At 44.0% G+C, this 13,185-nt stretch overlaps 1 protein-coding gene across 1 annotated transcript in view; it reads right to left on the bottom strand.

Annotated features, from left to right (window-relative positions):
• CACNA2D3 (calcium voltage-gated channel auxiliary subunit alpha2delta 3) overlaps positions 1 to 13,185 on the bottom strand; it is an 868,261-nt gene that overhangs the window by 595,608 nt on the left and 259,468 nt on the right. The window lies entirely within an intron of this gene.

Genomic DNA, 13,185 nt, shown 5'->3' on the forward strand with positions numbered 1-13,185 from the left:
CCTATATGCATATTTAGAAGAGCATGCCAGCGCTGAAGTACCATAATAAATATAATTATTAGCTTAGATAAGAGAGACGGCTTGGACAGAGGGGAAAAAAAGGAGAGAGAGGATTGCATTAGTAATACACGGACAGAATGATTAGAGTAGTCTGTAAACTGGAAGAAAATTAATACTTTCATGAACAAGGTAGAGTAGTTTTCGATAGATGGGAAGCTTCGAGCATTAACTCCTTGTATAGATCAGCTGGAAGAACCTGCTGTGCAAAACACTGTCTACTGATGGGAAAGCAATTCCAGATTGCAAAAGGGATTTGACTTTGTTTTGCCTAAAGGGAAATTAGCATCTTGTTAAACTGTGTGCAAATTAACAGGGATATGGGACAAGGATAAAAAGAAATGGTACCTAATCTCTGAAAAAAATACATAAATATACATAAATAAAAGCAGCTGGAATTGCTGAGATTCAAATATGTCTTTAACACAGACACATGGGACGGGTAAGTAAGGGATTAGAGAAATGCTCCAAATAATATAATCACTTCTATAATAGCTCTAGTTTACTTCAAATCATTATTCAGAAAACAATCCCTAATATATTCCAGAGTCCAATTGTCATTCTCTTACCTAGAGATGTAAGAACAATGACATTTTTCTTTCTTGTAGCCCGTTCATGTTCTTGATCAATGTGCATGCATAGAGTTTGCAAGCACCATTCGAGCAGCTAAGCGTGCTAGGGCATGGGAGAATTCTTCTGGGTCAAACTGATATAACCTTTTACTGTGGCTAGATCAACACACTTCCGTTATGTAAAGATTATGAAATGCCCATAACTGATCTTTTCAGCAGAGCATATAATTAATATCAACTGTACAACCTGTTATATAAAATTATTCCCACCTGGAATCTGCTGAAGCCACTCTCCCAACTCGGGGGTTACAGTACTACTACTTTCACTATACACATCTTTTCTAGTTCCTCTTTCAGTCCTTGGTATGTGTCCACTTACTCAGGTTCCTTTTTCTTGATTTTATGGTCATTGAGAATTGGCCACATCCTCCACCAATGCAGTCTTCTGTTCATTGTCTACAATCACAGTGCTGTTATATATATACACATACTCATACACTTAGTTACCACTCTATTAGATACATACATCCTTCTAATACTAAGTAGAACTCTCCTTTCCCCCAGAACACCGAATTCTTAGTGGCCTGAATTCAACGAAGGAAATGGAAATATTACCATTGTCCTAGATTTGTCAGGACAGTCCAGAATTTCAAATTCTACCATATCCCAAAGGTGATCAGTTGGATTGAGATCAGGTAACTTTAGAAGCTATTGAAGTACAGTGAATTGATTGTCATGTACATGTAATCAGCTTGAGATAATATGTGTTATGTCCCATGGTAAGTCATCCTAAAGGAAGTAGCTATTAGAAGATTGGTATACTATGTCCTAATCTCAGGGTAGTGTTGGGATGCACAGATCAGTGGCAGTTACAATCTCTGGCAACAGTGGTCTAAATAACACATGGCTATCTATTTAGCATCTGCAGTTGGAATGAACTGTCACTAAAAGAAGACCTATGTAGACAGTAAAAGCACCCTAATGGTTAACACCCAACACCAATCCTTATTACGTATTGGTAAGAAGGTTGCCTGTAGCTGTTAATTGCAATTCATGGAATAACATTATATTTATTCATGGGTACATATCAAAAATAAGTAAATTCTAGAATCTCTGAAGAAGATGACAAATGCATCTAATATGGCTCACTAAATGGAAATTACCAACTACTGCAGGGATTCAATTTGCATTTCACTAATGTCAATGATTATTGTGGGTTTTACTGGATTTTAAGGTATTTAATTTGTTGTAATGTGGACCACTAATCAGTAACATAGTTTTAGAACAATTTCTTGCTATAGGCAAGATAATTAGGGGATATTTTTTTGTTATAATTCTCTTTATATGAATCAATCAAAATACATAACAGTGTTCATGTGACATTCTTTTTCTTTGAAATAAACTGAAAGGTTTGGCATGATATAAAATCACATAAAGAATATTTATGTATATATATATATATATATATATATACATACATATATACATACATATATATATATATATATATATATATATATATATATATATATATATATATGCTATGCACTCACATTCCTGTCCTGTTCTTGCCTTGGTGCTATTTCGTGCCCCAATGCAACGTCCCAGAGAAATGCACTCAGAGGTCTTGTAGTCTTGTGCAATATACTCTTTATTTGTGCAAAGGTACAGTCAACATTTCAGTTCTACTCTGACTTTTTGGGTCTGGGTGACTATAGTGGTCCTTTAAATACTACACTAGATCTGAACTGACTTTACTACACTAGATCTGATCTGCACATTGATGCTCAGTAACAAATTATGCTAATAAATACCATGGGAAATAGTGTCAATTACACATACTCTGCATTGTTTTGAGAACCACACATTTGTCAGGTAATATAGAGAGCCAATCACAAATCGTGGTTGCAGTGATATCATCACCAAGCGCCCATACTTGACTACCTGTTAGCACAAATCTTGCACGATGAGTATAGTTAAGATATTATTATGTAGCTGGTGAAAGTTTAACAAGGGTTTAAACATTAATATATGTGTTTCATTTGGAGCTTTATCTTCACAGCAGGTTTTGACTGATTCTTTTTTTTTTTTTTCTTACTATAGAGTTTTGATAACAGTATGTCTATGGAATTATTTTTTTATTTTTCTGTTCCATAGATTTCTGTGTGAAAATATTGGCTATTGGAGAGTATTTTTAAAAGTCTGTAAAGTGTCTTGAGTAGGCAGAATAAAATAACAAGCCCAGTGCTTACAGCCCGTACAGGATAAGGGTTTATAATTTTAGGAGAGCTCCAGAAATAAACATCTTATCTGCTCGAGATTAGTGAGAGTTATGCTCCTAGGCAGCAGATGATTTTTGTTTAACTGGTGCACTCTCCAAATAATAATAATATTGTTGAAGAGGAGTTCAGAAAAAAGAAAGCACAATTTAAACTCCTCAGCTTTTCTGTTAGCGTATCAGCATTGGGAGAGGAGCTGACTCTGATCTAGTGTATCCAGAACCCCGATATGGCATTTGTAATGGATCACCTGGCACCCCGACTGGGTACCTCCGCCAAAGGACCGCTTCCTAGCTGGACCAGGGGGCAAACCGCAGCACTTCTTGCCCTCAGTCGCTGTAGCTTGACCGCCACCTCCCTCCTGGAGCCGAAGGGGAAATTAGCTCTGACACCTCCAGGCACTGGACGACATTCAGTCCTGGAAACTCTGGAACCAGATGGGGAATCAGCTCTAGTCCTTACAAGGACTTTCCCTGTCGACTCTCCTGCAAGCTGGAACAGCAGACACAGGAGCAAATCTTCTTTCCCTCCAATAACTGAACGACACACAGTTTTGAAGTGTAAGAAGGAATCTCAGTTTAATGGGACACACTGGCCTTTTATACAACTTTCCCAACAAGGTTGACACCCAGGTGGACCTTGTGGGGCACAGGACACAAAACATGCAAGCCAATAAAAACAGTGTAAAAATGAGCGACACTCCCATAACATTGGAAGAACTCCAATCAGCGCTGAAGGGCGCCAAAACGAACAAGGCCCCGGGCCCAGACGGTTTCCCGGTGAGATACCTTAAGGAATTTGGAGATATCCTGCTCCCTAAATTGCTCACGGGCCTTAACTCCCTCCTGGAGGGCGAGACCCTCCCAAGGGACTTACTAACGGCAACTATCACCGTTATCCTCAAGGAAGGTAAGGACCCGACCAACTGTGCGAGCTATAGACCGATATCCCTCCTAAACGCTGACCTGAAGCTTTTCACGAAAGTCATAGCCACACGCATTGGCCGGATATTGCCGGAACTGGTCCACCCTGACCAGGTTGGATTCATCCCGAGAAGAGAAGCTAGGGACAACACTATACGTGCCCTGAATGTCATTCACGCAGCCCGACAGTCCTTGCAAAAGATCCTACTCCTCTCAACAGATGCCGAGAAGGCTTTTGACAGGGTAGACTGGCGTTACATGAAGGCTACGCTGAAGGCCATGGGATTTGGACCGCACATGCTGGCGTGGATCTCCTCCCTGTACGTGGACCAGACCGCACGTATCCGGATCAATGGCGCTCTATCCGAGCCTATCCACATTCGAAATGGAACGCGACAAGGCTGCCCGCTTTCCCCCCTTCTGTTTGCCCTCTCCCTAGAGCCGTTTCTGGGAGCGGTCAGACGGGATGGGGGAATCGGGGGACTTAATATTTATGGCCAGACGCATAAGGTTGCGGCATATGTCGATGATATGCTGTTCTTCGTTGACAATCCGCTGGTATCCCTGCCGAACTTGCTGAAGGCCTTCGGGGAATACGGTAGTGTGTCCAACATGAAGCTAAACACGGATAAATCAGAGGCGCTCCCCATCACCATCGATGGGAGCCTGACCGAACACTTGAAAACCCAATTTGCTTTCACGTGGTGCTGCCACAAAATCAAATACCTGGGAATATGGCTCTCGGCGGACTTAACCCAACTTTACACCCACAACTTCTCACCAATGCTTCACACCCTGAAAGCAGACCTGACTCACTGGGCGAGACTCTGTGTCTCCTGGTTGGGGAGAATAAACGCTATAAAGATGAACCTCTTGCCCCACCTTCTCTATTTCAAACCATCCCTATCAATCCGCCGACCTCCTTCTTTCGAGCCGTCGAGACAGCCATCACCCAATTTATATGGCACTCTAAGACCCCCAGGTTGAAGAGGATACACCTCCATCAACCGAAAGATCGAGTAGGAACTGGCCTCCCTTCTATCAGGGACTACCACAAGGCGACACACCTGCTCAGAGTAGTGGACTGGCATGTGTCCAGGACCGACAAAGCGTGGATCCACTTGGAGCGAGCTCAACTGGGGGGCGCCCTTCCGGCGGTTGCATGGCTAGGCGGCCCGCTGACTAACTCGCGGACTCTGAACCACCCTCTGATAGGGGCGACACTGCGGACCTGGTACTCTGTTAGGACGAGGCTCCAGTTCTCCACGACGCCGGGACCGCTCACCCCGATCACACACAACCCGGAACTCGCGGGGAACCTCTCTCCCCGGGATATCAAGGCGTTTGGAGAGGCTGAATGGACGTTCATGCGCCAATGGTGTACCGGGGACGCACTAAAGCAACTCCCGGACCTGATTCGAGAGGCAGTGCCGTCGGGCCTTGACAGGTTCCGATACTTCCAGGTTAAGACCTACTATCAGTCACACGCTGGACGCCACCTATTCCATAGACCGACCACGGAACTTGAGGACCTGTGCGTGCAACGAGCTCATATGACTCGCGGTATTTCTACCCTCTACAAAATGATTCTCACCGCATCCATCGGGGAACCCATGAAACACATGACACGCTGGGAGGAGGTCACGGGCGTCACACTTTCGGAACCCCAGTGGACGAAAATCCACATTTTGTCCCACCAAAGCGCCTTGAGCTCAAAACATCAAGAGCTTAATTATAAACTACTGACCGGCTGGTATAGGACTCCCGGTACGGCTACACAGGATGATGCCCGAAGTCTCCGAGGTCTGCTGGAGATGCGGCAAGGCGGCAGGCACTGACTTGCATATCTGGTGGTCGTGTGAGAAGATAGCCGCGTACTGGCGGCAAGTCCATGCGAAGATTAAGGACATTATGGATGTAGAGCTCCCCTTCCAACCGTTACAGATGCTCCTTCACCACACCCCCCTACCCCTTTCATGTTATAAAAAATCACTGACTAGACACCTCCTCAATGCGGCCAAACTCCTTATCCCGGTACGATGGCGGTCCCCTCAGGTGCCCACCCTTGTCCAATGGATGGACAAAGTGGAGGAGAACCATGGCATGGAACAACTCACGGCCTCCCTTCAGAACACCACAGAACGCTACCTGCAGATCTGGACTCCATGGCTCATGTTTATCTCTGAAAGCCGCACTGCCAACACACAACCAATGCCCGATACCGCACTCATTACAGGAGAGGGGGCTGACTAGGTCATTTGAGGGCCTCGGAAGACCTTGGGCGCCCCTTGGAGGGTCATTGTGGAGGGGCGCAGAGAGGAATTGCACCATGGATGGGGATGCCCCGAGATGTCCATGTTGTTCTCGACTACCCTTCCCTCATGCCCTTCAGCACTCCTACTCCACCTCCCCCTTTTTCTTTTTCTCCCTGAATACCCGCTCGCTCCACTCTACTTGCTTTCACCCCTCCAGACCTACCGTACCAACAACGTCTAGCGCTCGCTGTGAGCGGTTTGGGCGACTTGGGTTGCTACCAGGCCACCCGAGTACCCAACACCAGTGACACCTTGTACTTCACCCTACATATTACCGGGGAAACCAGTATGGCCCAAACATGGGTTTGAAAGTAGATAGGCAGCGCACGGGGGACATAAAGATACTTAAGCCCCCTAACCCTAACGACGCATCCCAAAGACGGCGACACAAACATTATAGAGCCGCACGTTCAACACATATCAGGGACGCAGCACACCCACGAAAGATCGCAGATGACTGTAACGAGGGGACCCTGGCATACCCGTGACTACTTCACGACTCGTGACACTTAGACCTACGGCCCCCTCTGATAGATGGCTCTCGATAAATGATGATCCCATAGGGGAGCCACCCCGACGAGTTCCATACAAGCCTCCACATGGTATAGGCTGAATACACGCAAATCACCTGTGCACTCGGACGAATGCGGTGCATACCCACACTCGCAACCCAGATCTACAGCTGTTCAACCATAGGTGCTCGACCCTTCTCTCTAGCACTCCCTAACACTGCTAAGGCCTGCAAGGACACCCCGAACTAACTTATAACTTAACACAAGGTTTAGTTTTAGCGCACTTACTTTTAGAGAGTCTAGGCAACAGGTGAGGTCAAACCTTTATTGCTCGCTTGCAAGGCGCAGGAGTGAGTGCCCCTTTTCCCCCCATTCTCTTTTACCCCGTCCCCATGTAATCTCCTACTACTTAACTATCTCCGATAACTAAGGTTAAAATGTAACTATTTGATAAGCCTACCTTATGGTACCGGTAGCGCAACACTGCTGGCTACCTCCCTTAAATATTGCCCCTTACATTACTGCTGCGACATACTCACTGGATTTACTCATCTCGAGATAAAAAGAGACTCATAATTACTCAGAGATGTCATATGGTGCTTTGTATATTATCTGTTATATAGGGAACTTTGTTGTCCCCCTTTTTTTCATCCTGTTTACCATTTAACTTTATGCCTTAACGATTCAATATGTTATTAATCTGCCTCTCAGACTCATAGCTTGTATTTTCAACTGCAGTCTAATGGCAAAATGTATTTTACCTTTTATTTAAAAAAAAAGAGGCACTGTAATCTTGGAAGTGTAACCTACTTATGGTGCTGGTTGTTTGAACCCTATGTTGTAACTCATGTGTACGTTTCCCTCGATTTCTCTTATGTACCCCATCTTCAATGCCTTCAATAAAAGAAAGATTGACAAAAAAAAAAAATGAGCGACACTCCCACATACATTACACAATCCCTCCCCTCTGCCTGTGATACGATTAAGGTAGATAATACAATAACCTAATTATCTACAAACAGAAAAACACACAGATTTTATAAAGTCAAACAAGTACCCCAAAATCCAACATATCCCCATATAGCCCTGATCTGGGTGAACAACATATCCAAAAATCACCCAGATCAGAGCAGGGGTTCAGGAAATTTCTGGAAGTCTCTTTTGACTGACTGCATGCATGGTTTCATGCCCAAAACAGTTCCAGAGAATTAGGCTGTGCGGCCGGTCTAGTTCAGTAGTTTGCAAACGAACAAACAAACGAACAAACTACTGAACGGAGTCAATAGTCTTACCCTGGAGCTTGTTCCCTTCATCCAGAGGAATGATCTCACCGAACAGTGCCCTTCTAAGCTGAATAGAAACTAATGCAGGCGACGATGGAAGTTCAGCAGTGAGCGGGAGTTTTTGTATCCGATTTCAGTTCCATTAGATTCATGCCCAAACACCGCTGCCTGCATTCATGCGAACAAGATGGCACCTCGTGGTTGTTCATAGGAATCGCGGCCACCCAGACGAACAATTAGAACACTGCGGTGAGAAACGTTCCAAGTTCTTAATAGGTGTTAACAAGCTCCAGGGTGGTCTCTGTTTGTGCGGTTATTCGGTAAACGAACCATAAAGTCCCAGTTGCACGAATAGAGCCTATTTAAAGTATATTAACCAGTTCTATTGCAGGGGCCATAGTCACAGGGTAAAAGGCTGGCAAGTAGTCCCCTCCAAGAACTCATGGCAAACTCACTTGAAAAGGGCAGTTGTCACAGCTTTATTTCCTCATAATACATCAGTGTTGTGGAGCTTTTATATTGTATGATTTTTTTTATTATTTTTGTTATGGCTACTGCTGGTGTTATGGATCTATCAATCCTCATTGTAAGCTTGTTGGAAAAGGGTTCTCAGGCACCACTTATCTCTTCTTAACATTTGTAATAGTTTGCTGATGCTATAAAAATTTCAATAAGAAAAATGATAACATAAAGATATAGAAGCAAGGATGTGGAATTTCTTTTTGCCAGATGTAGATGTAGTTGACATGTAGATCCAGGTGATGGGTAGGCATGTCTTCGTGTTTACCATTGCATGGGCAGTAGATTGCAGCATCAGCACTCTATGTATCAATGTGGGATTGCAGGTGCTGATGTTGCAATCTTCTGGTATGCATCAGGCAGGGCTATACTACAACCCCAAATATGAGGCCCTGTAGCCCCAAATCTTTATCCCTGTGTGCTCCATGGCTTTCTGTGCCCCTTATCCTTAGATACAGGGGAATTGCCATTATATTATATTCCCTAGTACTCTCTATTCAATCTCTATTACTGTGCTGCTTCATTTCCTAGCTGAAACCAAGGGCACTGGGCAGAGATAGTAAAGAGCAGTCAAGCTGAAATGCCTAAGGACCTGGACAATTAAGATAATTATGTTTGCTCTCCCTACAGGAGGCTTGCAGCCACCAGCCCAGAAACTGTTACTGTCTGGCCTTCCTCCAACCATGAACAATGTCCTCCAAGGGAGCTTGTATGCTTTTTGTGAGGAAGGCTGAACTTTATGGATGCATGTCTCTTTTCAGCCTATGTAACTATGTGTGTATCTGTCTGCCAGGGCCGGACTGGCCCACCGGGATACCGGGAAATTTCCCGGTGGACCGTCGGCACATGGGGCCGGGGAGACATGTGGGTGTCCTGCGGCCGCATGGAGAGCTTGGATGGCGGCCACAGGGGAAGCTCTTCTGGCGGCCACTGGGGGAGCAGAGACAGAACAGCCTGCTCCCCCAGCGGCCGCCAGAAGAGCTTCCCCTGCGGAGGGGAAGGGGAGGGGCTAAGAGGTCAGAGGAAGGGGAGAGGGGCCAAAAGATGAGCACAAAAAGGGCTAAAGAGGGTACAAGTCGGAAGGGGGGCTAAAGAGGGCACAGGAAGGGAGGTGGCTAAAGAGGGCACGGGAGGGGGCTAATGAGGGCACAGGAAGGGAGGGTGCTACATAAGGGCACAGGAGGGGAAGAGGCTAAAAAGTACACTGGAGGACAGGGGGCAAAAGAGGGCACAGAAGGGGAGGGGCACCTATCAGTCTGCCCACCCACACAGGTAGCAACAAGTATGTATGTCAGTGGGAGTGTGTCTGTCTGTGTCATGCTGTGTGTGTGTCTGTCTGTGTCATGCTGTGTGTGTGTCTGTCTGTGTCATGCTGTGTGTGTGTCTGTGTAATGCTGTGTGTGTGTGTGTGTGTGTCATGCTGTGTGTGTGTCATGCTGTGTGTGTGTGTCTGTGTCATGCTGTGTGTGTGTGTCTGTGTCGTGTGTGTGTCTCTGTGTCACTGTGTGTCTGTATCATGGTGTGTGTGTGTCTGTCTGTGTCATGGTGTGTGTATGTCTGTCATGGTGTGTGTGTGTGTGTGTCAGTCGTAGTGTCTGTGTGTGTTTGTAAAAATAGTGTTTTACTCACTTTTTTTTTTCCAACGTCATGCTGGTCTCTGCCTCTATGACTGAGATCATCAAGCTTGATGATCTCAGCCAATCCGCACTGACACAGGAAGCGCCTCTAGTGACCGTCTGAGTGTCTGTCACTAGAGGTGTCACTAGGAAGCAATGTAAACACTGCCTTTTACATTCAGAAGCCTGCAGGGACAGGCTATAGACACCAGAACCACTACATTAAGCTGTGTGTGTGTGTGCGCCTGCTAGTGAGCTTGCTTGCTTGCATGTGTGTGTGTGTCTGCTAGTGAGTGAGCTTGTGTTTTTATGTCAATGAGCTTATGTATATTAGTGAAATTGTTTGTCTATGAGGCTGTGTATCAATGAGCTTGTGTGTGTCAGTGAGATTGTCTGTGTCTGCATGTGAGTATGCTTACTGTATAATTAAATGTTTTACTCTGAAAGGACCAATATATTATATTAGAAAAAGCACGTATATATATAATTACTCAATCATCTGGGGTGGCAAGACATAGCCTTACATATTACATGCGACAATATATGGCGCAATGACTTATGGGGCTGGCATAGATTTTTTTTCCCAGGGCTGCTTTGTATCCCCAGTCCGGCCCTGCTCTCTGCTCATCTGTGTCAGTGAAGGCACCTGAGTGTATCTGTGTGTGTCTGTTAGTAACTACGAGTGTGTCAAAAGGAGTGTTAAGCAGTGGTATTTGGAGAGGGGCTTTAGGAAGGGGCCAAATTATTTTTGAGCTTAAGACTTGGGTAATTTTTGACACATCTGGGCTCAGCTCCATGTTTCTCAGCCAGCTATATGCCATGCCCATGGCACTCAGCCAGCTATGCACCATCCTCATGTCGCTCAGTCAGCTCTTACCAGAGCAAGGTAGTTTTTATTTAATAGATCTCTGAGGGAGTCAGAGCACAGCTGCACAGACAACACACCCATAACACATATCCCACACTCTCATGGTGCATACACCCCTGCCTTTACACACACCAAGTCTCTAAACACAAACACCCTGTCTTTATACACACCAAGCCTCCAAACACAAACACCCCTGCCTTTCCACATGTTGAGCCTCCACTACACTTACAACGCATTTTCAAACACACATACACACAGACACTGCATTTAAATACATTCATGCATTTACACTCACATTTTTTAAACTTATTTTGTGTCAGAAAAAGGAATAGATCAGGGTACTGACTAGAAGTGACAAATTAAAATTTTCACACCCTGACATTTCTCGGCCTGCCATGAAGTCAGATTTCTGGGTACCAGTGGAGAATAAGTTTCTTTGTATGTTTTGTTAACTGTCTTTCTGGACTGAGGCCTAAGGAACACTTGATTCACTTGATCTGTGAAACAAATGGCAGGACAATGTTCACATGATTGTACTGCAAAATATATTATTTATTTATTTATGAAATATTTTACCAGGATGGATACAATGAGATTTCTCTCGTTTTAAAGTATACACAATACTTATATGGTGTATATATTTAGCAGTACACTGATTGGCTAATGTATGCGCCATTTCGATGAGCTGGAGTATTTTCAAATTGACTTCTCTGTCATAAAATTTCAAATACTCTTGTCAGTTCTCCACCATTTCTGATTTTATAAATAAACCTAAATGCACAGCAGTCCAGAAACTTTTGGTAGAATACAGACAATCAAAATTAAATAGCAACACAATATTTACTAGTACTGCTGGTTGTTATGTTTTGTCTCGGCATAAATAAAATATAATCATTACCGTAATAATTCTAAATTAATTAAGAACCAGGGAATGCACCAAGTGCCTGTCGTATGGTACCATAATCACTAGGCATGCTTACATAATGCGTACACTGCTCCTTTAAAGGCTGGCTACAGGCAGAATATGAATGTACAATATGTTTTTTGATTTGCCATACATTTAAACACAAACCTATATCAGTATGTAATGTATGCATTTTATGTCCTTGCACTGTCCATCAGTTAGTGAGAGTGACAATGTGATTTGCTCCGTTTATTTCTAAGGAATGAGTTTGCATTCAGGGTTTATCTGTGTCTGCTCAAACAATATGATTGGGGTTCAGATAGTGAAGCATGGCAGTGCTCAGGAAGACCAATTTCTGACTGTATTTGCTAGCAGATTACTGTCTAAAGACTGCTTTACTTGAGTGCTCTGTAATGGCTCAGCTGCAGCAGCTTGATCTAATGGAGGTAATCGCAAGCCATTTAGCCGCATTCTCTTTTTAACAGTGCAGGGCAAACAAAACTGAACACAAAATTCACATTTACACCGACAAGAAAACATGTTTTGTACAGATAAAAATGGCAATTCAGTTTCTATTTATCACATATTTATACAAAATAAGCATACATTCCTGTTTGTATCTGAATGCCCTTGTGATATACCGTATATTCCAGTCCTGGTCAGGTGGGATATCTAATCACACTTTCTTAGACGAGGTCAGTGCCAGCCAAAGCCAGGCCTATGGCTCATTTTTTTCCCATTTGGAATTAATTCATGAATGTTGGAGTTTAGTGAATAACCCTGTTTCACTCAAACCATTCCCCAACTCAAACATTGCCTTAGCAAGTTCTTTTCAGCTGCATACTTTTTGTGACAGCTTAAAGGAACACTATAGGGTCCGGAATAGAAACATGTATTCCTGATCGCATAGTATTAAAAACACCATCTAGCCCCCCTTGCCACCCTAAATATAGTAAAATCTTACCTTTATTCCAGTCTGCTGATGCTGGCTCAATTAATCAATTAATCTCTACTAGGAAAATGCAGTGTCTCCATGCAGAGGGTGGGCACTGCCCCAGGAGGAGTGGCCACTGGAGGTGTATCTAGGCTGTAGTGTAAACACTGCCTTTTCTCTGAAAAGACAGAGTTTACTGCAAAAAGCCTACAGGGACTGACTATATTCATCAGAACAACTTCATAAAGGTGTAATTGTTCTGGTGAATATAGTGTCCCTTTAATGATACTCTAGTTATAGAAATGCAGCTTCATCAGAAAGTAGTCCTATTTCGCTTGGGCATTTAAAATGAGCCTGTAAAATGGTGACTTTTTAAATCTACACCATGATACATATTCATATT

This window comes from Pelobates fuscus, chromosome 7 (genome assembly GCF_036172605.1).
Source record: "Pelobates fuscus isolate aPelFus1 chromosome 7, aPelFus1.pri, whole genome shotgun sequence".
Classification (NCBI taxonomy): Eukaryota; Metazoa; Chordata; class Amphibia; order Anura; family Pelobatidae; genus Pelobates; species Pelobates fuscus.